The 22802-nt window shown below is 45.1% G+C and overlaps 25 non-coding genes across 25 annotated transcripts; all 25 read right to left on the bottom strand.

Annotated features, from left to right (window-relative positions):
* Positions 1-400: 400 nt before the first annotated feature.
* trnay-gua (transfer RNA tyrosine (anticodon GUA)) lies at positions 401-488 on the bottom strand. The gene is given in 2 exon segments: positions 401-436; positions 451-488. It is a non-coding gene; the product is annotated as a tRNA-Tyr (tRNA).
* A 587-nt stretch (positions 489-1075) lies between these two features.
* trnay-gua (transfer RNA tyrosine (anticodon GUA)) lies at positions 1076-1161 on the bottom strand. Its single transcript is given in 2 exon segments — positions 1076-1111; positions 1126-1161. It is a non-coding gene; the product is annotated as a tRNA-Tyr (tRNA).
* A 593-nt stretch (positions 1162-1754) lies between these two features.
* On the bottom strand, positions 1755-1842 carry trnay-gua (transfer RNA tyrosine (anticodon GUA)). The gene is given in 2 exon segments: positions 1755-1791; positions 1806-1842. It is a non-coding gene; the product is annotated as a tRNA-Tyr (tRNA).
* Positions 1843-2433: 591 nt separating this feature from the next.
* trnay-gua (transfer RNA tyrosine (anticodon GUA)) lies at positions 2434-2520 on the bottom strand. Its single transcript is given in 2 exon segments — positions 2434-2469; positions 2484-2520. It is a non-coding gene; the product is annotated as a tRNA-Tyr (tRNA).
* A 590-nt stretch (positions 2521-3110) lies between these two features.
* trnay-gua (transfer RNA tyrosine (anticodon GUA)) lies at positions 3111-3198 on the bottom strand. Its single transcript is given in 2 exon segments — positions 3111-3147; positions 3162-3198. It is a non-coding gene; the product is annotated as a tRNA-Tyr (tRNA).
* A 592-nt stretch (positions 3199-3790) lies between these two features.
* Positions 3791-3877, bottom strand: trnay-gua (transfer RNA tyrosine (anticodon GUA)). The gene is given in 2 exon segments: positions 3791-3826; positions 3841-3877. It is a non-coding gene; the product is annotated as a tRNA-Tyr (tRNA).
* A 1264-nt stretch (positions 3878-5141) lies between these two features.
* Positions 5142-5229, bottom strand: trnay-gua (transfer RNA tyrosine (anticodon GUA)). Its single transcript is given in 2 exon segments — positions 5142-5178; positions 5193-5229. It is a non-coding gene; the product is annotated as a tRNA-Tyr (tRNA).
* A 1272-nt stretch (positions 5230-6501) lies between these two features.
* On the bottom strand, positions 6502-6588 carry trnay-gua (transfer RNA tyrosine (anticodon GUA)). The gene is given in 2 exon segments: positions 6502-6537; positions 6552-6588. It is a non-coding gene; the product is annotated as a tRNA-Tyr (tRNA).
* A 1930-nt stretch (positions 6589-8518) lies between these two features.
* On the bottom strand, positions 8519-8604 carry trnay-gua (transfer RNA tyrosine (anticodon GUA)). The gene is given in 2 exon segments: positions 8519-8553; positions 8568-8604. It is a non-coding gene; the product is annotated as a tRNA-Tyr (tRNA).
* A 589-nt stretch (positions 8605-9193) lies between these two features.
* trnay-gua (transfer RNA tyrosine (anticodon GUA)) lies at positions 9194-9280 on the bottom strand. Its single transcript is given in 2 exon segments — positions 9194-9229; positions 9244-9280. It is a non-coding gene; the product is annotated as a tRNA-Tyr (tRNA).
* A 593-nt stretch (positions 9281-9873) lies between these two features.
* Positions 9874-9960, bottom strand: trnay-gua (transfer RNA tyrosine (anticodon GUA)). The gene is given in 2 exon segments: positions 9874-9909; positions 9924-9960. It is a non-coding gene; the product is annotated as a tRNA-Tyr (tRNA).
* Positions 9961-10549: 589 nt separating this feature from the next.
* trnay-gua (transfer RNA tyrosine (anticodon GUA)) lies at positions 10550-10637 on the bottom strand. The gene is given in 2 exon segments: positions 10550-10585; positions 10600-10637. It is a non-coding gene; the product is annotated as a tRNA-Tyr (tRNA).
* Positions 10638-11226: 589 nt separating this feature from the next.
* On the bottom strand, positions 11227-11313 carry trnay-gua (transfer RNA tyrosine (anticodon GUA)). The gene is given in 2 exon segments: positions 11227-11262; positions 11277-11313. It is a non-coding gene; the product is annotated as a tRNA-Tyr (tRNA).
* Positions 11314-11900: 587 nt separating this feature from the next.
* On the bottom strand, positions 11901-11987 carry trnay-gua (transfer RNA tyrosine (anticodon GUA)). The gene is given in 2 exon segments: positions 11901-11936; positions 11951-11987. It is a non-coding gene; the product is annotated as a tRNA-Tyr (tRNA).
* Positions 11988-12574: 587 nt separating this feature from the next.
* trnay-gua (transfer RNA tyrosine (anticodon GUA)) lies at positions 12575-12661 on the bottom strand. Its single transcript is given in 2 exon segments — positions 12575-12610; positions 12625-12661. It is a non-coding gene; the product is annotated as a tRNA-Tyr (tRNA).
* A 589-nt stretch (positions 12662-13250) lies between these two features.
* trnay-gua (transfer RNA tyrosine (anticodon GUA)) lies at positions 13251-13338 on the bottom strand. The gene is given in 2 exon segments: positions 13251-13286; positions 13301-13338. It is a non-coding gene; the product is annotated as a tRNA-Tyr (tRNA).
* Positions 13339-13926: 588 nt separating this feature from the next.
* trnay-gua (transfer RNA tyrosine (anticodon GUA)) lies at positions 13927-14013 on the bottom strand. Its single transcript is given in 2 exon segments — positions 13927-13962; positions 13977-14013. It is a non-coding gene; the product is annotated as a tRNA-Tyr (tRNA).
* Positions 14014-14601: 588 nt separating this feature from the next.
* trnay-gua (transfer RNA tyrosine (anticodon GUA)) lies at positions 14602-14688 on the bottom strand. The gene is given in 2 exon segments: positions 14602-14637; positions 14652-14688. It is a non-coding gene; the product is annotated as a tRNA-Tyr (tRNA).
* Positions 14689-15281: 593 nt separating this feature from the next.
* trnay-gua (transfer RNA tyrosine (anticodon GUA)) lies at positions 15282-15368 on the bottom strand. Its single transcript is given in 2 exon segments — positions 15282-15317; positions 15332-15368. It is a non-coding gene; the product is annotated as a tRNA-Tyr (tRNA).
* Positions 15369-15957: 589 nt separating this feature from the next.
* Positions 15958-16046, bottom strand: trnay-gua (transfer RNA tyrosine (anticodon GUA)). The gene is given in 2 exon segments: positions 15958-15993; positions 16008-16046. It is a non-coding gene; the product is annotated as a tRNA-Tyr (tRNA).
* Positions 16047-16635: 589 nt separating this feature from the next.
* Positions 16636-16722, bottom strand: trnay-gua (transfer RNA tyrosine (anticodon GUA)). Its single transcript is given in 2 exon segments — positions 16636-16671; positions 16686-16722. It is a non-coding gene; the product is annotated as a tRNA-Tyr (tRNA).
* Positions 16723-17310: 588 nt separating this feature from the next.
* On the bottom strand, positions 17311-17397 carry trnay-gua (transfer RNA tyrosine (anticodon GUA)). The gene is given in 2 exon segments: positions 17311-17346; positions 17361-17397. It is a non-coding gene; the product is annotated as a tRNA-Tyr (tRNA).
* A 1265-nt stretch (positions 17398-18662) lies between these two features.
* On the bottom strand, positions 18663-18748 carry trnay-gua (transfer RNA tyrosine (anticodon GUA)). The gene is given in 2 exon segments: positions 18663-18698; positions 18712-18748. It is a non-coding gene; the product is annotated as a tRNA-Tyr (tRNA).
* Positions 18749-19993: 1245 nt separating this feature from the next.
* On the bottom strand, positions 19994-20078 carry trnay-gua (transfer RNA tyrosine (anticodon GUA)). Its single transcript is given in 2 exon segments — positions 19994-20027; positions 20042-20078. It is a non-coding gene; the product is annotated as a tRNA-Tyr (tRNA).
* A 1253-nt stretch (positions 20079-21331) lies between these two features.
* trnay-gua (transfer RNA tyrosine (anticodon GUA)) lies at positions 21332-21417 on the bottom strand. The gene is given in 2 exon segments: positions 21332-21367; positions 21382-21417. It is a non-coding gene; the product is annotated as a tRNA-Tyr (tRNA).
* Positions 21418-22802: the final 1385 nt, after the last annotated feature.

The raw sequence follows: 22802 nt of genomic DNA, 5'->3' as shown, positions 1-22802 counted from the left end.
GAGTACAGCATTTGGGAATAGACAAAAAGTGAGCCGAGGAATAAATCGCTGTTTAGCCCCTCACTGCGAAATGTCTTTTTCTCTCTCCCTGTTGGTCTAGTGGTTAGGATTCGGTTCATTTACCACCGCGGCCTGGGTTTGATTCCCGCTCAGGGAATGGCTTGCTTTTGGGGAAACACTAGGCATAAGTCAAAAACTTGGCACAATTGCAGAAAAGTTATACTTTTGAGTCAGCGACCTAAGGACTGTTGCAATCTCGAGAACTCTCTGCTGCTCTACCAACATTGTATCAAAGGTCAACAAGTGAAGATTTCTTCTCTCAGGGAAAGATATTTTTGTCAAGCACATGTCAAAGTGCACTGCTGTCAAAAAGTTGGCGTAAGCCACAAGAAAATTACAATCCTTCGAGCCGGATTTGAACCAGCGACCTAAGGATTACAGCAATTTCACCTACAGTCCTCCGCCTCTACCAACTGAGCTATCAAAGGTGACCATTACAGTCAACGCCATCCCCTAGATGGTGAGAGGTTCGGCAGAAGCATATGTCCCTTTAAGAATTAATCTGCTGAGTTTGGTGGTTTCTTGGAGCTGCTGAGGATTGCCCCCAGGTCCTTTGTACGTTCAACTAATGCTCTATTCCTCTGAGCTACATCCCCTTAGATTGCAAGTAGTTGCATTTGGGAATAGACAAAAACTGAGCCGAGGAATAAAATCGCTGTTTAGCCCCCTCACTGCGACATGTCTTTTTCTCTCTCCCTTTGGTCCAGTGGTTAGGATTCGGTTCTTTTACCACCGCGGCCTGGGTTTGATTCCGCTCAGGGAATGACTTGCTTTGGGGAAACCTAGGCATAAGTCAAAAACTTGGTACAACTGCAGAAAAAGTTATAATCTTCTGAGTCAGCGACCTAAGGACTGGTTGCAATCTCGGGGAACTCTCTGCTGCTCTACCAACATTCCTTTCAAATGTCAACAAGTGAAGATTTCTTCTCTTCAGGGAAAGATATTTGTTTGTCAAAGCACATGTCAAGGTGCACTGCTGTCAAAAAGTTGGCGTAAGCCACAAGAAAAGGTACAATCCTTTGAGCCGGATTTGAACCAGCGACCTAAGGATTACAGCAATTTAACCTACAGTCCTCCCTCTACCAACTGAGCTATCAAAGGGGTGACCATTACAGTCAAACGCCATCCCCTAGATGGTGAGAGGTTCGGCAGAAGCATATGTTCCCTTTAAAGGAAATTAATCTGCTGAGTTTGGTGGTTCTTGGAGCTGCTGAGGATTGCCCCCAGGTCTTTGTACGTTCAACTAATGCTCTATTCCTCTGAGCTACATCCCCTTAGATTGCAAGTAGTTGCATTTGGGAATAGACAAAAAGTGAGCCGAGGAATAAAATCGCTGTTTAGCCCCCTCACTGCGAAATGTCTTTTTCTCTCTCCCTTTTGGTTCCAGTGGTTAGGATTCGGTTCTTTTACCACCGCGGCCTGGGTTTGATTCCCGCTCAGGGAATGACTTGCTTTTGGGAAACACTAGGCATAAGTCAAAAACTTGGTACAACTGCAGAAAAAGTTATAATCTTCTGAGTCAGCGACCTAAGGACTGTTGCAATCTCGGGAAACTCTCTGCTGCTCTACCAACATTCCTTTCAAAGGTCAACAAGTGAAGATTTCTTCTCTCAGGGAAAGATATTTGTTTGTCAAGCACATGTCAAGGTGCACTGCTGTCAAAAAGTTGGCATAAGCCACAAGAAAAGGTACAATCCTTTGGAGCCGGATTTGAACCAGCGACCTAAGGATTACAGCAATTTAACCTACAGTCCTCCGCTCTACCAACTGAGCTATCAAAGGGTGACCATTACAGTCAAACGCCATCCCCTAGATGGTGAGAGGTTCGGCAGAAGCATATGTTCCCTTTAAGAAATTAATCTGCTGAGTTTGGTGGTTTCTTGGAGCTGCTGAGGATTGCCCCCAGGTCTTTGTACGTTCAACTAATGCTCTATTCCTCTGAGCTACATCCCCTTAGATTGCAAGTAGTTGCATTTGGGAATAGACAAAAAGTGAGCCGAGGAATAAAATCGCTGTTTAGCCCCCTCACTGCGAAATGTCTTTTTCTCTCTCCCTTTTGGTTCCAGTGGTTAGGATTCGGTTCTTTTACCACCGCGGCCTGGGTTTGATTCCCGCTCAGGGAATGACTTGCTTTTGGGGAAACACTAGGCATAAGTCAAAAACTTGGTACAACTGCAGAAAAAGTTATAATCTTCTGAGTCAGCGACCTAAGGACTGTTGCAATCTCGAGACCTCTCTGCTGCTCTACCAACATTCCTTTCAAAGGTCAACAAGTGAAGATTTCTTCTCTCAGGGAAAGATATTTGTTTGTCAAGCACATTTCAAGGTGCACTGCTGTCAAAAAGTTGGCATAAGCCACAAGAAAAAGTACAATCCTTTGAACCGGATTTGAACCAGTGACCTAAGGATTACAGCAATTTCACCTACAGTCCTCCGCTCTACCAACTGAGCTATCAAGGGTGACCATTACAGTCAAACGCCATCCCCTAGATGGTGAGAGGTTCGGCAGAAGCATATGTTCCCTTTAAGAAATTAATCTGCTGAGTTTGGTGGTTTCTTGGAGCTGCTGAGGATTGCCCCCAGGTCTTTGTACGTTCAACTAATGCTCTATTCCTCTGAGCTACATCCCCTTAGATTGCAAGTAGTTGCATTTGGGAATAGACAAAAACGTGAGCCGAGGAATAAAATCGCTGTTTAGCCCCCTCACTGCGAAATGTCATTTTCTCTCTCCCTTTTGGTCCAGTGGTTAGGATTCGGTTCTTTTACCACCGCGGCCTGGGTTTGATTCCCGCTCAGGGAATGACTTGCTTTTGGGGAAACACTAGGCATAAGTCAAAAACTTGGTACAACTGCAGAAAAAGTTATAATCTTCTGAGTCAGCGACCTAAGGACTGTTGCAATCTCGAGAACTCTCTGCTGCTCTACCAACATTCCTTTCAAAGGTCAACAAGTGAAGATTTCTTCTCTCAGGGAAAGATATTTGTTTGTCAAGCACATGTCAAGGTGCACTGCTGTCAAAAAGTTGGCGTAAGCCACAAGAAAAGGTACAATCCTTTGAAGCCGGATTTGAACCAGCGACCTAAGGATTACAGCAATTTAACCTACAGTCCTCCGCTCTACCAACTGAGCTATCAAAGGGTGACCATTACAGTCAAACGCCATCCCCTAGATGGTGAGAGGTTCGACAGAAGCATATGTTCCCTTTAAGAAATTAATCTGCTGAGTTTGGTGGTTTCTTGGAGCTGCTGAGGATTGCCCCCAGGTCTTTGTACGTTCAACTAATGCTCTATTCCTCTGAGCTACATCCCCTTAGATTGCAAGTAGTTGCATTTGGGAATAGACAAAAAGTGAGCCGAGGAATAAAATCGCTGTTTAGCCCCCTCACTGCGAAATGTCTTTTTCTCTCTCCCTTTTGGTTCCAGTGGTTAGGATTCGGTTCTTTTACCACCGCGGCCTGGGTTTGATTCCCGCTCAGGGAATGACTTGCTTTTGGGGAAACACTAGGCATAAGTCAAAAACTTGGTACAACTGCAGAAAAAGTTATAATCTTCTGAGTCAGCGACCTAAGGACTGTTGCAATCTCGAGACCTCTCTGCTGCTCTACCAACATTCCTTTCAAATGTCAACAAGTGAAGATTTCTTCTCTCAGGGAAAGATATTTGTTTGTCAAGCACATGTCAAGGTGCACTGCTGTCAAAAAGTTGGCGTAAGCCACAAGAAAAAGGTACAATCCTTTGAGCCGGATTTGAACCAGCGACCTAAGGATTACAGCAATTTAACCTACAGTCCTCCGCTCTACCAACTGAGCTATCAAAGGGTGACCATTACAGTCAAACGCCATCCCCTAGATGGTGAGAGGTTCGACAGAAGCATATGTTCCCTTAAGAAATTAATCTGCTGAGTTTGGTGGTTTCTTGGAGCTGCTGAGGATTGCCCCCAGGTCTTTGTACGTTCAACTAATGCTCTATTCCTCTGAGCTACATCCCTTAGATTGCAAGTAGTTGCATTTGGGAATAGACAAAAGTGAGCCGAGGAATAAAATCGCTGTTTAGCCCCCTCACTGCGAAATGTCTTTTTCTCGCTCCCTTTTGGTTCCAGTGGTTAGGATTCGGTTCTTTTACCACCGCGGCCTGGGTTTGATTCCCGCTCAGGGAATGACTTGCTTTTGGGGAAACACTAGGCATAGTCAAAAACTTGGTACAAACTGCAGAAAAAGTTATAATCTTCTGAGTCAGCGACCTAAGGACTGTTGCAATCTCGGGACTCTCTGCTGCTCTACCAACATTCCTTTCAATGTCAACAAGTGAAGATTTCTTCTCTCAGGGAAAGATATTGTTTGTCAAGCACATGTCAAGGTGCACTGCTGTCAAAAAGTTGGCGTAAGCCACAAGAAAAGGTACAATCCTTTGAGCCGGATTTGAACCAGCGACCTAAGGATTACAGCAATTTAACCTACAGTCCCTCCGCTCTACCAACTGAGGCTATCAATGGGTGACCATTACAGTCAAACGCCATTCCCTAGATGGTGAGAGGTTCGGCAGAAGCATATGTTCCCTTTAAGAAATTAATCTGCTGAGTTTGGTGGTTTCTTGGAGCTGCTGAGGATTGCCCCCAGGTCTTTGTACGTTCACTAATGCTCTATTCCTCTGAGCTACATCCCCTTAGATTGCAAGTAGTTGCATTTGGGAATAGACAAAAAGTGAGCCGAGGAATAAAATCGCTGTTTAGACCCCCTCACTGCGAAATGCTTTCTCTCGCTCCCTTTTGGTTCCAGTGGTTAGGATTCGGTTCTTTTAAACCACCGCGGCCTGGGTTTGATTCCCGCTCAGGGAATGACTTGCTTTTGGGGAAACACTAGGCATAAGTCAAAAACTTGGTACAACTGCAGAAAAAGTTATAATCTTCTGAGTCAGCGACCTAAGGACTGTTGCAATCTCGAGAACTCTCTGCTGCTCTACCAACATTCCTTTCAAATGTCAACAGGGAAGATTTCTTCTCTCAGGGAAAGATATTTGTTTGTCAAGCACATGTCAAGGTGCACTGCTGTCAAAAGTTGGCGTAAGCCACAAGAAAAGGTACAATCCTTTGAGCCGGATTTGAACCAGCTGACCTAAGGATTACAGCAATTTAACCTACAGTCCTCCGCTCTACCAACTGAGCTATCAAAGGGTGACCATTACAGTCAAACGCCATCCCCTAGATGGTGAGAGGTTCGACATAAGCATATGTTCCCTTTAAGAAATTAATCTGCTGAGTTTGGTGGTTTCTTGGAGCTGCTGAGGATTGCCCCCAGGTCTTTGTACGTTCAACTAATGCTCTATTCCTCTGAGCTACATCCCTTAGATTGCAAGTAGTTGCATTTGGGAATAGACAAAAGTGAGCCGAGGAATAAAATCGCTTGTTTAGAGCCCCCTCACTACAAATGTCTTTTTCTCCTCTCTTCTTCCATTTTGGTCCAGTTGGTTAGGATTCGGTTCTTTTACCACCGCGGCCTGGGTTTGATTCCCGCTCAGGGAATGACTTGCTTTTGGGGAAACACTAGGCATAGTCAAAAACTTGGTACAACTGAAGGAAAAGTTATACTCTTCTTAGTCAGCGACCTAAGGACTGTTGCAATCTCGAGAACTCTCTGCTGCTCTACCAACATTCCTTTCAAAGGTCAACAATTGAAGATTTCTTTTCTCAGGGAAAGATATTTTTTGTCAAGCACATTCAAAGTGCACTGCTGTCAGAAAGTTGGAGTAAGCCACAAGAAATTGTACAATCCTTCGAGCCGGTTTTGAACCAGTGACCTAAAGATTACAGCAATTTCACCTACAGTCCTCCACTCAACCAAACTGAAGCTATCGAAAGGTGACAAATGTGGTCAAACGCCATCACCTAGATGGTCCAGAGGTTCGGCAGAAGCATATGTTCCCTTTAAGAAATGATTCTGCTGAGTTTGGTGGTGTCTTGGAGCTGCTGAGGATTGCCCCCAGGTCTACGTACGTTCAACTAATGCTCTATTCCTCTGAGCTACATCCCCTTAGATTGCAAGTAGTTGCATTTGGGATAGACAAAAAGTGAGCCGAGGAATAAAAATCGCTGTTTAGCCCCCTCACTGCGAATTGTCTTTTTCTCTCTCCCTGTTGGTCTAGTGGTTAGGATTCGGTTCATTTACCACCGCGGCCTGGGTTTGATTCCCGCTCAGGGAATGGCTTACTTTGGGGAATCACTAGGCATAAGTCAAAAACTTGGCACAATTGCAGAAAAAGTTATACTCTTCTGAGTCAGCGACCTAAGACTGTTGCAATCTCGAGAACTCTCTGCTGCTCTACCAACATTCGTAATCAAAGGTCAACAAGTGAAGATTTCTTCTCTCAGGGAAAGATATTTTTTGTCAAGCACATGTCAAAGTGCACTGCTGTCAAAAAGTTGGCGTAAGCCACAAGAAATGTACAATCCTTCGAGCCGGATTTGAACCAGCGACATAAGGATTACAGCAATTTCACCTACAGTCCTTCGCTCTACCAACTGAGCTATCGAAGGGTGACAAATGTGGTCAAACGCCATCACCTAGATGGTCAGAGGTTCGGCAGAAGCATATGTTCCCTTTAAGAAATGATTCTGCTGAGTTTGGTGGTGTCTTGGAGCTGCTGAGGATTGCCCCCAGGTCTTCGTACGTTCAACTAATGCTCTATTCCTCTGAGCTACATCCCCTTAAATTGCAAGTAGTTGCATTTGGAATAGACAAAAAGGGAGCCGAGGAATAAATCGCTGTTTAGCCCGCTCACTGCGAAATGTCTTTTTCTCTCTCCCTGTTGGTCTAGTGGTTAGGATTCGGTTCATTTACCACCGCAGCCTGGGTTTGATTCCCGCTCAGGGAATGGCTTGCTTTTGGGGAAACACTAGGCATAAGTCAAAAACTTGGCACAATTGCAGAAAAAGTTATACTCTTCTGAGTCAGCGACCTAAGGACTGTTGCAATCTCGAGAACTCTCTGCTGCTCTACCAACATTCGTAAAAAGGTAAACAAGTGAAGATATCTTCTCTCAGGGAAAGATATTTTTTGTCAAGCACGTCAAAGTGCACTGCTGTCAAAAAGTTGGCGTAAGCCACAGAAAATGTACAATCCTTCGAGCTGGATTTGAACAAGGCAACCTAAGGATTACAGCAATTTCACCTACAGTCCTCGGCTCTACCAACTGAGCTATCGAAGGGTGACAAATGTGGTCAAACGCCATCACCTAGATGGTCAGAGGTTCGGCAGAAGCATATGTTCCCTTTAAGAAATGATTCTGCTGGGTTTGGTGGTTTCTTGGAGCTGCTGAGGATTGCCCCCAGGTCTTCGTACGTTCAACTAATGCTCTATTCCTCTGAGCTACAATCCCCTTAGATTGCAAGTAGTTGCATTTGGGAATAGACAAAAAGTGAGCCGAGGAATAAAATCGCTGTTTAGCCCGCTCACTGCGAAATGTCTTTTTCTCTCTCCCTGTTGGTCTAGTGGTTAGGATTCGGTTCATTTACCACCGCGGCCTGGGTTTGATTCCCGCTCAGGGATGGACTTGCTTTTGGGGAAACACTAGGCATAAGTCAAAAAACTTGGCACAATTGCAGGAAAAATGTATACTCTTCTGAGTCAGCGACCTAAGGACTGTTGCAATCTCGAGAACTCTCTGCTGCTCTACCAACATTCCTTTCAAAGGTCAACAAGTGAAGATTTTCTTCTCAGGGAAAGATATATTTTTATCAAGCACATGTCAAAGTGCACTGCTGTCAAAAAGTTGGCGTAGCCACAAGAATGTACAATCCTTCGAGCCGGATTTTGAGCCAGCGACCTAAGGATACAGCAATTTCACTTACAGTCCTCCGCTCTAGCCAACTGAGCTATTTAAAGGTGACAAATGTGGTCAAACGCCATCACCTAGATGGTCAGAGTTCGGCAGAAGCATATGTTCCCTTTAAGAAATGATTCTGCTGAGTTTGGTGGTGTCTTGGAGCTGCTGAGGATTGCCCCCAGGTCTCGTACGTTCAACTAATGCTCTATTCCTCTGAGCTACATCCCCTTAAATTGCAAGTAGTTGCATTTGGGGAATAGACAAAAAGTGAGCCGAGGAAAAAATCGCTGTTTAGCCCGCTCACTGCGAATGTCTTTTTCTCTCTCCCTGTTGGTCTAGTGGTTAGGATTCGGTTCATTACCACCGCAGCCTGGTTTGATTCCCGCTCAGGGAATGGCTTGCTTTTGGGGAAACACTAGGCATAAGTCAAAAACTTGGCACATTGCAGAAAAAGTTATACTCTTCTGAGTCAGCGACCTAAGGACTGTTGCAATCTCGAGAACTCTCTGCTGCTCTACCAACCATTCGTATCAAAGGTCAACAAGTGAATATTTTCTTCTCTCAGGGAACGATATTTTTGTCAAGCACATGTCAAGTGCACTGCTGTCAAAAAGTTGGCGAAGCCACAAGAAAATGTACAATCCTTCGAGCCGGATTTGAACAGCGACCTAAGGATTACAGCAATTTCACCTACAGTCCTCGGCTCTACCAACTGAGCTATCGAAGGGTGACAATTTGGTCAAACGCCATCACCTATGATGGTCAGAGGTTCGGCAGAAGCATATGTTCCCTTTAAGAAATGATTCTGCTGAGTTGGTGGTGTCTTGGAGCTGCTGAGGATTGCCCCCCAGGTCTTCGTACGTTCAACTAATGCTCTATTCCTCTGAGCTACATTCTCCCTTAGATTGCAAGTAGTTGCATTGGGAATAGACAAAAAGTGAGCCGAGGAATAAAATCGCTGTTTAGCCCCCTCACTGCGAAATGTCTTTTTCTCTCTCCCTGTTGGTCTAGTGGTTAGGATTCGGTTCATTTACCACCGCGGCCTGGGTTTGATTCCCGCTCAGGGAATGGCTTGCTTTTGGGGAAACACTAGGCATAAGTCAAAAACTTGGCACAATTGCAGAAAAAGTTATACTCTTCTGAGTCAGCGACCTAAGGACTGTTGGCAATCTCGAGAACTCTCTGCTGCTCTACCAACATTCGTATCAAAGGTCAACAAGTGAAGATTTCTTCTCTCAGGGAAAGATATTTTTGTCAAGCACATGTCAAAGTGCACTGCTGTCAAAAGTTGGCGTAAGCCACAAGAAAATGTACAATCCTTCGAGCCGGATTTGAACCAGCGACCTAAGGATTACAGCAATTTCACCTACAGTCCTCCACTCTACCAACTGAGCTATCGAAGGGTGACAAATGTTGTTCAAACGCCATCACCTAGATGGTCAGAGGTATCGGCAGAAGCATATGTTCCCTTTAAGAATTATTCTGCTGAGTTTGGTGGTGTCTTGAGCTGCTGAGGATTGCCCCCCATGGTCTTCGTACGTTCACACTAATGCTCTATTCCTCTGAGCACATCCCCTTAGATTGCAAGTAGTTGCATTGGGAATAGACAAAAAGTGAGCCGAGGAATAAAATCGCCTGTTTAGCCCCCTCACTGCGAAATGTCTTTTTTCTCTCTCCCTTGTTGGTCTAGTGTTAGGATTCGGTTCATTTACCACCGCGGCCTGGGTTTGATTCCCCGCTCAGGAGAATGGCTTGCTTTTGGGAAACACTAGGCATAAGTCAAAAACTTGGCACAATTGCGAGAAAAGTTATACTCTCTGAGTCAGCGACCCTAAGGCACTGTTGCAATCTCGAGAACTCTCTGCTGCTCTACTACAACATTCGTATCAAAGGTCAACAAGTGAAGTTCTTCTCTCAGGAAAGATATTTTTTGTCAAGCACATGTCAAAGTGCACTGCTGTCAAAAAGTTGGCGTAAGCCACAAGAAAATGTACAATCCTTCGAGCCGGATTTGAACCAGCGACCTAAGGATTACAGCAATTTCACCTACAGTCCTCCGCTCTACCAACTGAGCTATCGAAGGGTGACAAATGTGGTCAAACGCCATCACCTAGATGGTCAGAGGTTCGGCAGAAGCATATGTTCCCTTTAAGAAATGATTCTGCTGAGTTTGGTGGTGTCTTGGAGCTGCTGAGGATTGCCCCCAGGTCTTCGTACGTTCAACTAATGCTCTATTCCTCTGAGCTACATCCCCTTAGATTGCAAGTAGTTGCATTTGGGAATAGACAAAAAGTGAGCCGAGGAATAAAATCGCTGTTTAGCCCCCTCACTGCGAAATGTCTTTTTCTCTCTCCCTGTTGGTCTAGTGGTTAGGATTCGGTTCATTTACCACCGCGGCCTGGGTTTGATTCCCGCTCAGGGAATGGCTTGCTTTTGGGGAAACACTAGGCATAAGTCAAAAACTTGGCACAATTGCAGAAAAAGTTATACTCTTCTGAGTCAGCGACCTAAGGACTGTTGCAATCTCGAGAACTCTCTGCTGCTCTACCAACATTCGTATCAAAGGTCAACAAGTGAAGATTTCTTCTCTCAGGGAAAGATATTTTTTGTCAAGCACATGTCAAAGTGCACTGCTGTCAAAAAGTTGGCGTAAGCCACAAGAAAATGTACAATCCTTCGAGCCGGATTTGAACCAGCGACCTAAGGATTACAGCAATTTCACCTACAGTCCTCCAGCTCTACCAACTGAGCTATCGAAGGGTGACAAATGTGGTCAAACGCCATCACCTAGATGGTCAGAGGTTCGGCAGAAGCATATGTTCCCTTTAAGAAATGATTCTGCTGAGTTTGGTGGTGTCTTGGAGCTGCTGAGGATTGCCCCCAGGTCTTCGTACGTTCAACTAATGCTCTATTCCTCTGAGCTACATCCCCTTAGATTGCAAGTAGTTGCATTTGGGAATATACAAAAAGTGAGCCGAGGAATAAAATCGCTGTTTAGCCCCCTCACTGCGAAATGTATTTTTCTCTCTCCCTGTTGGTCTAGTGGTTAGGATTCGGTTCATTTACCACCGCGGCCTGGGTTTGATTCCCGCTCAGGGAATGGCTTGCTTTTGGGGAAACACTAGGCATAAGTCAAAAACTTGGCACAATTGCAGAAAAAGTTATACTCTTCTGAGTCAGCGACCTAAGGACTGTTGCAATCTCGAGAACTCTCTGCTGCTCTACCAACATTCGTATCAAAGGTCAACAAGTGAAGATTTCTTCTCTCAGGGAAAGATATTTTTTGTCAAGCACATGTCAAAGTGCACTGCTGTCAAAAAGTTGGCATAAGCCACAAGAAAATTTACAATCCTTCGAGCCGGATTTGAACCAGCGACCTAAGGATTACAGCAATTTCACCTACAGTCCTCCGCTCTACCAACTGAGCTATCGAAGGGTGACAAATGTGGTCAAACGCCATCACCTAGATGGTCAGAGGTTCGGCAGAAGCATATGTTCCCTTTAAGAAATGATTCTGCTGAGTTTGGTGGTGTCTTGGAGCTGCTGAGGATTGCCCCCAGGTCTTCGTACGTTCAACTAATGCTCTATTCCTCTGAGCTACATCCCCTTAGATTGCAAGTAGTTGCATTTGGGAATAGACAAAAAGTGAGCGAGGAATAAAATCGCTGTTTAGCCCCCTCACTGCGAAATGTCTTTTTCTCTCTCCCTGTTGGTCTAGTGGTTAGGATTCGGTTCATTTACCACCGCGGCCTGGGTTTGATTCCCGCTCAGGGAATGGCTTGCTTTTGGGGAAACACTAGGCATAAGTCAAAAACTTGGCACAATTGCAGAAAAAGTTATACTCTTCTGAGTCAGCGACCTAAGGACTGTTGCAATCTCGAGAACTCTCTGCTGCTCTACAACATTCGTATCAAAGGTCAACAAGTGAAGATTTCTTCTCTCAGGGAAAGATATTTTTTGTCAAGCACATGTCAAAGTGCACTGCTGTCAAAAAGTTGGCGTAAGCCACAAGAAAATGTACAATCCTTCGAGCCGGATTTGAACCAGCGACCTAAGGATTACAGCAATTTCACCTACAGTCCTCCGCTCTACCAACTGAGCTATCGAAGGGTGACAAATGTGGTCAAACGCCATCACCTAGATGGTCAGAGGTTCGGCAGAAGCATATGTTCCCTTTAAGAAATGATTCTGCTGAGTTTGGTGGTGTCTTGGAGCTGCTGAGGATTGCCCCCAGGTCTTCGTACGTTCAACTAATGCTCTATTCCTCTGAGCTACATCCCCTTAGATTGCAAGTAGTTGCATTTGGGAATAGACAAAAAGTGAGCCGAGGAATAAAATCGCTGTTTAGCCCCTCACTGCGAAATGTCTTTTCTCTCTCCCTGTTGGTCTAGTGGTTAGGATTCGGTTCATTTACCACCGCGGCCTGGGTTTGATTCCCGCTCAGGGAATGGCTTGCTTTTGGGGAAACACTAGGCATAAGTCAAAAACTTGGCACAATTGCAGAAAAAGTTATACTCTTCTGAGTCAGCGACCTAAGGACTGTTGCAATCTCGAGAACTCTCTGCTGCTCTACCAACATTCGTATCAAAGGTCAACAAGTGAAGATTTCTTCTCTCAGGGAAAGATATTTTTTGTCAAGCACATGTCAAAGTGCACTGCTGTCAAAAAGTTGGCGTAAGCCACAAGAAAATGTACAATCCTTCGAGCCGGATTTGAACCAGCGACCTAAGGATTACAGCAATTTCACCTACAGTCCTCCGCTCTACCAACTGAGCTATCGAAGGGTGACAAATGTGGTCAAACGCCATCACCTAGATGGTCAGAGGTTCGGCAGAAGCATATGTTCCCTTTAAGAAATGATTCTGCTGAGTTTGGTGGTGTCTTGGAGCTGCTGAGGATTGCCCCCAGGTCTTCGTACGTTCAACTAATGCTCTATTCCTCTGAGCTACATCCCCTTAGATTGCAAGTAGTTGCATTTGGGAATAGACAAAAAGTGAGCCGAGGAATAAAATCGCTGTTTAGCCCCCTCACTGCGAAATGTCTTTTTCTCTCTCCCTGTTGGTCTAGTGGTTAGGATTCGGTTCATTTACCACCGCGGCCTGGGTTTGATTCCCGCTCAGGGAATGGCTTGCTTTTGGGGAAACACTAGGCATAAGTCAAAAACTTGGCACTATTGCAGTAAAAGTTATACTCTTCTGAGTCAGCGACCTAAGGACTGTTGCAATCTCGAGAACTCTCTGCTGCTCTACCAACATTCGTATCAAAGGTCAACAAGTGAAGATTTCTTCTCTCAGGGAAAGATATTTTTTGTCAAGCACATGTCAAAGTGCACTGCTGTCAAAAAGTTGGCGTAAGCCACAAGAAAATGTACAATCCTTCGAGCCGGATTTGAACCAGCGACCTAAGGATTACAGCAATTTCACCTACAGTCCTCCGCTCTAACCAACTGAGCTATCGAAGGGTGACAAATGTGGTCAAACGCCATCACCTAGATGGTCAGAGGTTCGGCAGAAGCATATGTTCCCTTTAAGAAATGATTCTGCTGAGTTTGGTGGTGTCTTGGAGCTGCTGAGGATTGCCCCCAGGTCTTCGTACGTTCAACTAATGCTCTATTCCTCTGAGCTACATCCCCTTAGATTGCAAGTAGTTGCATTTGGGAATAGACAAAAAGTGAGCCGAGGAATAAAATCGCTGTTTAGCCCCCTCACTGCGAAATGTCTTTTTCTCTCTCCCTGTTGGTCTAGTGGTTAGGATTCGGTTCATTTACCACCGCGGCCTGGGTTTGATTCCCGCTCAGGGAATGGCTTGCTTTTGGGGAAACACTAGGCATAAGTCAAAACTTGGCACAATTGACAGAAAAGTTATACTCTTCTGAGTCAGCGACCTAAGGACTGTTGCAATCTCGAGAACTCTCTGCTGCTCTACCAACATTCGTATCAAAGGTCAACAAGTGAAGATTTCTTCTCTCAGGGAAAGATATTTTTTGTCAAGCACATGTCAAAGTGCACTGCTGTCAAAAAGTTGGCGTAAGCCACAAGAAAATGTACAATCCTTCGAGCCGGATTTGAACCAGCGACCTAAGGATTACAGCAATTTCACCTACAGTCCTCCGCTCTACCAACTGAGCTATCGAAGGGTGACAAATGTGGTCAAACGCCATCACCTAGATGGTCAGAGGTTCGGCAGAAGCATATGTTCCCTTTAAGAAATTATTCTGCTGAGTTTGGTGGTGTCTTGGAGCTGCTGAGGATTGCCCCCAGGTCTTCGTACGTTCAACTAATGCTCTATTCCTCTGAGCTACATCCCCTTAGATTGCAAGTAGTTGCATTTGGGAATAGACAAAAAGTGAGCCGAGGAATAAATTGCTGTTTAGCCCCCTCACTGCGAAATGTCTTTTTCTCTCTCCCTGTTGGTCTAGTGGTTAGGATTCGGTTCATTTACCACCGCGGCCTGGGTTTGATTCCCGCTCAGGGAATGGCTTGCTTTTGGGGAAACACTAGGCATAAGTCAAAAACTTGGCACAATTGCAGAAAAAGTTATACTCTTCTGAGTCAGCGACCTAAGGACTGTTGCAATCTCGAGAACTCTCTGCTGCTCTACCAACATTCGTATCAAAGGTCAACAAGTGAAGATTTCTTCTCTCAGGGAAAGATATTTTTTGTCAAGCACATGTCAAAGTGCACTGCTGTCAAAAAGTTGGCGTAAGCCACAAGAAAATGTACAATCCTTCGAGCCGGATTTGAACCAGCGACCTAAGGATTACAGCAATTTCACCTACAGTCCTCCGCTCTACCAACTGAGCTATCGAAGGGTGACAAATGTGGTCAAACGCCATCACCTAGATGGTCAGAGGTTCGGCAGAAGCATATGTTCCCTTTAAGAAATGATTCTGCTGAGTTTGGTGGTGTCTTGGAGCTGCTGAGGATTGCCCCCAGGTCTTCGTACGTTCAACTAATGCTCTATTCCTCTGAGCTACATCCCCTTAGATTGCAAGTAGTTGCATTTGGGAATAGACAAAAAGTGAGCCGAGGAATAAATCGCTGTTTAGCCCCGCTCACTGCGAAATGTATTTTTCTCTCTCCCTGTTGGTCTAGTGGTTAGGATTCGGTTCATTTACCACCGCGGCCTGGGTTTGATTCCCGCTCAGGGAATGGCTTGCTTTTGGGGAAACACTAGGCATAAGTCAAAAACTTGGCACTAATTGCAGTAAAAAGTTATACTCTTCTGACGTCAGCGACCTAAGGACTGTTGCAATCTCGAGAACTCTCTTGCTGCTCTACCAACATTCGTATCAAAGGTCAACAAGTGAAGATTTCTTCTCTCAGGGAAAGATATTTTTTGTCAAGCACATGTCAAAGTGCACTGCTGTCAAAAAGTTGGCGTAAGCCACAAGAAAATGTACAATCCTTCGAGCCGGATTTGAACCAGCGACCTAAGGATTACAGCAATTTCACCTACAGTCCTCCGCTCTACCAACTGAGCTATCGAAGGGTGACAAATGTGGTCAAACGCCATCACCTAGATGGTCAGAGGTTCGGCAGAAGCATATGTTCCCTTTAAGAAATGATTCTGCTGAGTTTGGTGGTGTCTTGGAGCTGCTGAGGATTGCCCCCAGGTCTTCGTACGTTCAACTAATGCTCTATTCCTCTGAGCTACATCCCCTTAGATTGCAAGTAGTTGCATTTGGGAATAGACAAAAAGTGAGCCGAGGAATAAAATCGCTGTTTAGCCCCCTCACTGCGAAATGTCTTTTTCTCTCTCCCTGTTGGTCTAGTGGTTAGGATTCGGTTCATTTACCACCGCGGCCTGGGTTTGATTCCCGCTCAGGGAATGGCTTGCTTTTGGGGAAACACTAGGCATAAGTCAAAAACTTGGCACAATTGCAGAAAAAGTTATACTCTTCTGAGTCAGCGACCTAAGGACTGTTGCAATCTCGAGAACTCTCTGCTGCTCTACCAACATTCGTATCAAAGGTCAACAAGTGAAGATTTCTTCTCTCAGGGAAAGATATTTTTTGTCAAGCACATGTCAAAGTGCACTGCTGTCAAAAAGTTGGCGTAAGCCACAAGAAAATGTACAATCCTTCGAGCCGGATTTGAACCAGCGACCTAAGGATTACAGCAATTTCACCTACAGTCCTCCTGCTCTACCCAACTGAGCTATCGAAGGGTGACAAATGTGGTCAAACGCCATCACCTAGATGGTCAGAGGTTCGGCAGCAGCATATGTTCCCTTTAAGAAATTACTTCTGCTGAGTTTTGGTGGTGTCTTGGAGCTGCTGAGGATTGCCCCCAGGTCTTCGTACGTTCAACTAATGCTCTATTCCTCTGAGCTACATCCCCTTAGATTGCAAGTAGTTGCATTTGGGATATACAAAAAGTGAGCGAGGAATAAAATCGCTGTTTAGCCCCCTCACTGCGAAATGTCTTTTTCTCTCTCCCTGTTGGTCTAGTGGTTAGGATTCGGTTCATTTACCACCGCGGCCTGGGTTTGATTCCCGCTCAGGGAATGGCTTGCTTTTGGGGAAACACTAGGCATAAGTCAAAAACTTGGCACAATTGCAGAAAAAGTTATACTCTTCTGAGTCAGCGACCTAAGGACTGTTGCAATCTCGAGAACTCTCTGCTGCTCTACCAACATTCGTATCAAAGGTCAACAAGTGAAGATTTCTTCTCTCAGGGAAAGATATTTTTTGTCAAGCACATGTCAAAGTGCACTGCTGTCAAAAAGTTGGCGTAAGCCACAAGAAAATGTACAATCCTTCGAGCCGGATTTGAACCAGCGACCTAAGGATTACAGCAATTTCACCTACAGTCCTCCGCTCTACCAACTGAGCTATCGAAGGGTGACAAATGTGGTCAAACGCCATCACCTAGATGGTCAGAGGTTCGGCAGAAGCATATGTTCCCTTTAAGAAATGATTCTGCTGAGTTGGTGGTGTTTGGAGCTGCTGAGGATTGCCCCCAGGTCTTCGTACGTTCAACTAATGCTCTATTCCTCTGAGCTACATCCCCTTAGATTGCAAGTAGTTGCATTGGGGAATATACAAAAAGTGAGCCGAGGAATAAAATCGCTGTTTAGCCCCCTCATTGCGAAATGTCTTTTTCTCTCTCCCTGTTGGTCTAGTGGTTAGGATTCGGTTCATTTACCACCGCGGCCTGGGTTTGATTCCCGCTCAGGGAATGGCTTGCTTTTGGGGAAACACTAGGCATAAGTCAAAAACTTGGCACAATTGCAGAAAAAGTTATACTCTTCTGAGTCAGCGACCTAAGGACTGTTGCAATCTCGAGAACTCTCTGCTGCTCTACCAACATTCGTATCAAAGGTCAACAAGTGAAGATTTCTTCTCTCAGGGAAAGATAATTTTTTGTCAAGCACATGTCAAAGTGCACTGCTGTCAAAAAGTTGGCGTAAGCCACAAGAAAATGTACAATCCTTCGAGCCGGATTTGAACCAGCGACCTAAGGATTACAGCAATTTCACCTACAGTCCTCCGCTCTACCAACTGAGCTATCGAAGGGTGACAAATGTGGTCAAACGCCATCACCTAGATGGTCAGAGGTTCGGCAGAAGCATATGTTCCCTTTAAGAAATGATTCTGCTGAGTTTGGTGGTGTCTTGGAGCTGCTGAGGATTGCCCCCAGGTCTTCGTACGTTCAACTAATGCTCTATTCCTCTGAGCTACATCCCCTTAGATTGCAAGTAGTTGCATTTGGGAATAGACAAAAAGTGAGCCGAGGAATAAAATCGCTGTTTAGCCCCCTCACTGCGAAATGTCTTTTTCTCTCTCCCTGTTGGTCTAGTGGTTAGGATTCGGTTCATTTACCACCGCGGCCTGGGTTTGATTCCCGCTCAGGGAATGGCTTGCTTTTGGGGAAACACTAGGCATAAGTCAAAAACTTGGCACAATTGCAGAAAAATGTATACTCTTCTGAGTCAGCGACCTAAGGACTGTTGCAATCTCGAGAACTCTCTGCTGCTCTACCAACATTCGTATCAAAGGTCAACAAGTGAAGATTTCTTCTCTCAGGGAAATATAATTTTTGTCAAGCACATGTCAAAGTGCACTGCTGTCAAAAGTTGGCGTAAGCCACAAGAAAATGTACAATCCTCAAACCGTATTTGAACCAGCGACCTAAGGATTACAGCTTTCACCTACAGTCCTCCGCTCTACCAACTGAGCTATCGAAGGGTGACAAATGTGGTCAAACGCCATCACCTAGATGGTCAGAGGTTCGGCAGAAGCATATGTTCCCTTTAAGAAATGATTCTGCTGAGTTTGGTGGTGTCTTGGAGCTGCTGAGGATTGCCCCAGGTCTTCGTACGTTCAACTAATGCTCTATTCCTCTGAGCTACATCCCCTTAGATTGCAAGTAGTTGCATTTGGGAATAGACAAAGTGAGCCGAGGATAAAATCGCTGTTTACCCCCTCACTGCGAAATGTCTTTCTCTGTCCCTGTTGGTCTGTTGGAGTGGTTTGGTTCTCATGAGATTTGGTTCATTTACCACCGCGGCCTGGTTTGATTCCCGCTCAGGAATGGCTTGCTTTTGGGGAAACACTAGGCATAAGTCAAAAACTTGGCACAATTGCAGAAAAAGTTATACTCTTCTGAGTCAGCGACCTAAGGACTGTTGCAATCTCGAGAATCTCTGCTGCTCTACCAACATTGTATCAAAGGTCAACAAGTGAAGATTTCTTCTCTCAGGGAAAGATATTTTTTGTCAAGCACAGGTCAAAGTGCACTGCTGTCAAAAAGTTGGCGTAAGCCACAAGAAAATGTACAATCCTTCAAGCCGGATTTGAACCAGCGACCTAAGGATTACAGCAATTCACCTACAGTCCTCCGCTCTACCAACTGAGCTATCGAAGGTGACAATGTGGTCAAACGACCTCACCTAGATGGTCAGAGGTTCGGCAGAAGCATATGTTCCCTTTAAGAAATGATTCTGCTGAGTTGGTGGTGTCTTGGAGCTGCTGAGGATTGCCCCGGTCTTCGTACGTTCAACTAATGCTCTATTCCTCTGAGCTACATCCCCTTAGATTGCAAGTAGTTGCATTTGGGAATAGACAAAAAGTGAGCCGAGGAAGAAATTGCTGTTTAGCCCCCTCACTGCGAAATGTCTTTTTCTCTCTCCCTGTTGGTCTAGTGGTTAGGATTCGGTTCATTTACCACCGCGGCCTGGGTTTGATTCCCGCTCAGGGAAGGGCTTGCTTTTGGGGAAACACTAGGCATAAGTCAAAAACTTGGCACAATTGCAGAAAAAGTTATACTCTTCTGAGTCAGCGACCTAAGGACTGTTGCAATCTCGAGAACTCTCTGCTGCTCGACCAACATTCGTATCAAAGGTCAACAAGTGAAGTTTTCTTCTCTCAGGAAATATATTTTTGTCAAGCACATGTCAAAGTGCACTGCTGTCAAAAAGTTGGCGTAAGCCACAAGAAAATGTACAATCCTTCGAGCGGATTTGAACCAGCGACCTAAGATTACAGCAATTGCACCTACAGTCCTCCGCTCTACCAACTGAGCTATCGAAGGGTGACAAATGTGGTTAAACGCCATCACCTAGATGGTCAGAGGTTCGGCAGAAGCATATGTTCCCTTTAAGAAATGATTCTGCTGAGTTTGGTGGTGTCTTGGAGCTGCTGAGGATTGCCCCCAGGTCTTCGTACGTTCAACTAATGCTCTATTCCTCTGAGCTACATCCCCTTAGATTGCAAGTAGTTGCATTTGGGAATAGACAAAAAGTGAGCCGAGGAATAAAATCGCTGTTTAGCCCCCTCACTGCGAAATGTCATTTTCTCTGTCCCTGTTGGTCTAGTGGTTAGGATTTGGTTCATTTACCACCGCGGCCTGGGTTTGATTCCCTCAGGGAAGGCTTGCTTTGGGGAAACACTAGGCATAAGTCAAAAACTTGGCACAATTGCAGAAAAGTTATACTCTTCTGAGTCAGCGACCTAAGGTGTTGCAATCTCGAGAACTCTCTGCTGCTCGACCAACATCGTATCAAAGGTCAACAAGTGATTTTCTTCTCTCAGGTAAAGATAATTTTTGTCAAGCACATGTCAAAGTGCACTGCTGTCAAAAAGTTGGCGTAAGCCACAAGAAAATGTACAATCCTTCGAGCCGGATTTGAACCAGACCTAAGGATTACAGCAATTACACCTACAGTCCTCCGCTCTACCAACTGAGCTATCGAAGGGTGACAAATGTGGTCAAACGCCATCACCTAGATGGTCAGAGGTCGGCAGAAGCATATGTTCCCTTTAAGAAATGATTCTGCTGAGTTTGGTGGTGTCTTGGAGCTGCTGAGGATTGCCCCCAGGTCTTCGTACGTTCAACTAATGCTCTATTCTCTGAGCTACATCCCCTTAGATTGCAAGTAGTTGCATTTGGGAATAGACAAAAAGTGAGCCGAGGAATAAAATCGCTGTTTAGCCCCCTCACTGCGAAATGTCTTTTTCTCTGTCCCTGTTGGTCTAGTGGTTAGGATTTGGTTCATTTACCACGCGGCCTGGGTTTGATTCCCGCTCAGGGAAAGGCTTGCTTTTGGGGAAACACTAGGCATAAGTCAAAAACTTGGCACAATTGCAGAAAAAGTTATACTCTTCTGAGTCAGCGACCTAAGGAGTGTTGCAATCTCGAGAACTCTCTGCTGCTCGACCAACATTCGTATCAAAGGTCAACAAGTGAAGTTTTCTTCTCTCAGGTAAAGATAATTTTTTGTCAAGCACATGTCAAAGTGCACTGCTGTCAAAAAGTTGCGTAAGCCACAAGAAACGTACAATCCTTCACCAGATTTGAACCAGGACCTAAGGATTACAGCAATTGCACCTACAGTCCTCCGCTCTACCAACTGAGCTATCGAAGGGTGACAAATGTGTTAAATGCCATCACCTAGATAGTCAGAGGTTCGGCAGAAGCATATGTTCCCTTTAAGAAATTATTCTGCTGAGTTGGTGGTGTCTTGGAGCTGCTGAGGATTGCCCCAGGTCTTCGTACGTTCAACTAATGCTCTATTCCTCTGAGCTACATCCCTTAGATTGCAAGTAGTTGCATTTGGGAATAGACAAAAAGTGAGCCGAGGAATAAAATCGCTGTTTAGCCCCCTCACTGCGAAATGTCTTTTTCTCTGTCCCTGTTGGTCTAGTGGTTAAGATTTGGTTCATTTACCACGCGGCCTGGGTTTGATTCCCGCTCAGGGAATGGCTTTGCTTTTGGGGAAACACTAGGCATAAGTCAAAAACTTGGCACAATTGCAGAAAAAGTTATACTCTTCTGAGTCAGCGACCTAAGGACTGTTGCAATCTCGAGAACTCTCTGCTGCTCGACCAACATTCGTATCAAAGGTCAACAAGTGAAGTTTTCTTCTCTCAGGTAAAGATAATTTTTGTCAAGCACATGTCAAAGTGCACTGCTGTCAAAAAGTTGGCGTAAGCCACAAGAAATGTACAATCCTTCAAACCGGATTTGAACCAGGGACCTAAGGATTACAGCAATTTCACCTACAGTCCTCCGCTCTACAACTGAGCTATCGAAGGGTGACAAATGTGGTCAAACGCCATCACCTAGATGGTCAGAGGTTCGGCAGAAGCATATGTTCCCTTTAAGAAATGATTCTGCTGAGTTTGGTGGTGTCTTGGAGCTGCTGAGGATTGCCCTCAGGTCTTCGTACGTTCAACTAATGCTCTATTCCTCTGAGCTACATCCCCTTAGATTGCAAGTAGTTGCATTTGGGAATAGACAAAAAGTGAGCCGAGGAATAAAATCGCTGTTTAGCCCCTCACTGCGAAATGTCTTTTTCTGTCCCTGTTGGTCTAGTGGTTAGGATCGGTTCATTTACCACCGCGGCCTGGGTTTGATTCCCGCTCAGGGAATGGCTTGCTTTTGGGGAAACACTAGGCATAAGTCAAAAACTTGGCACAATTGCAGAAAAAGTTATACTCTTCTGAGTCAGCGACCTAAGGACTGTTGCAATCTCGAGAACTCTCTGCTGCTCTACCAACATTCGTATCAAAGGTCAACAAGTGAAGATTTCTTCTCTCAGGGAAAGATATTTTTTGTCAAGCACATGTCAAAGTGGACTGCTGTCAAAAAGTTGGCGTAAGCCACAAGAAAATGTACATCCTTCAGCCGGATTTGAACCAGCTCCTAAGGAATTACAGCAATTTCACCTACAGTCCTCCACTCTACCAACTGAGCTATCGAAGGGTGACAAACGTGGTCAAACGCCATCACCTAGATGGTCAGAGGTTCGGCAGAAGCATAAGTTGCCTTTAAGAAATTATTCTGCTGAGTTTGGTGGTGTCTTGGAGCTGCTGAGGATTGCCCCCAGGTCAGGTCGAGTACGTTCAACTAATGCTCTATTCCTAGCTACATCCCCTTAGATGCAAGTAGTTGCATTTGGGAATAGACAAAAAGTGAGCCGAGGAATAAATCGCTGTTTAGCCCCCCTCACTGCGAAGTCTTTTTCTCTCTCCCTGTTGGTCTATGGTTAGGATTCGGTTCATTTACCACCGCGCCTGGGTTTGATTCCCGCTCAGGGAATGGCTTGCTTTTGGGGAAACACTAGGTATAAGTCAAAAACTTTGCACAATAGCAGAAAAAGTTATACTCTTCTGAGTCAGCGACCTAAGGAGCTGTTGCAACCTCGAGAACTCTCTGCTGCTCTACCAACATTCAATCAAAGGTCAACAAGTTGAAGATTTCTTCTCTCATTGAAAGATATTTTTTGTCAAGCACATGTCAAGGTGCACTGCTGTCAAAAAGTTGGCGTAAGCCACAAGAAAATGTACATCCTTCGAGACAGATTGAACCATGACTGGTTACCTAAGGATTGCATGGTGTGGTAGTATATGGGGCTTTGGTGACAAAAACGGATTGCACTGTGATAGACTGCATCCAATTTGTTGAGTAGGGTATTGGA

This window comes from Oncorhynchus kisutch, unplaced genomic scaffold (genome assembly GCF_002021735.2).
Source record: "Oncorhynchus kisutch isolate 150728-3 unplaced genomic scaffold, Okis_V2 scaffold2820, whole genome shotgun sequence".
In the NCBI taxonomy this organism is placed as follows: Eukaryota; Metazoa; Chordata; class Actinopteri; order Salmoniformes; family Salmonidae; genus Oncorhynchus; species Oncorhynchus kisutch.
This window is presented reverse-complemented; position numbering and strand designations above follow the sequence as displayed.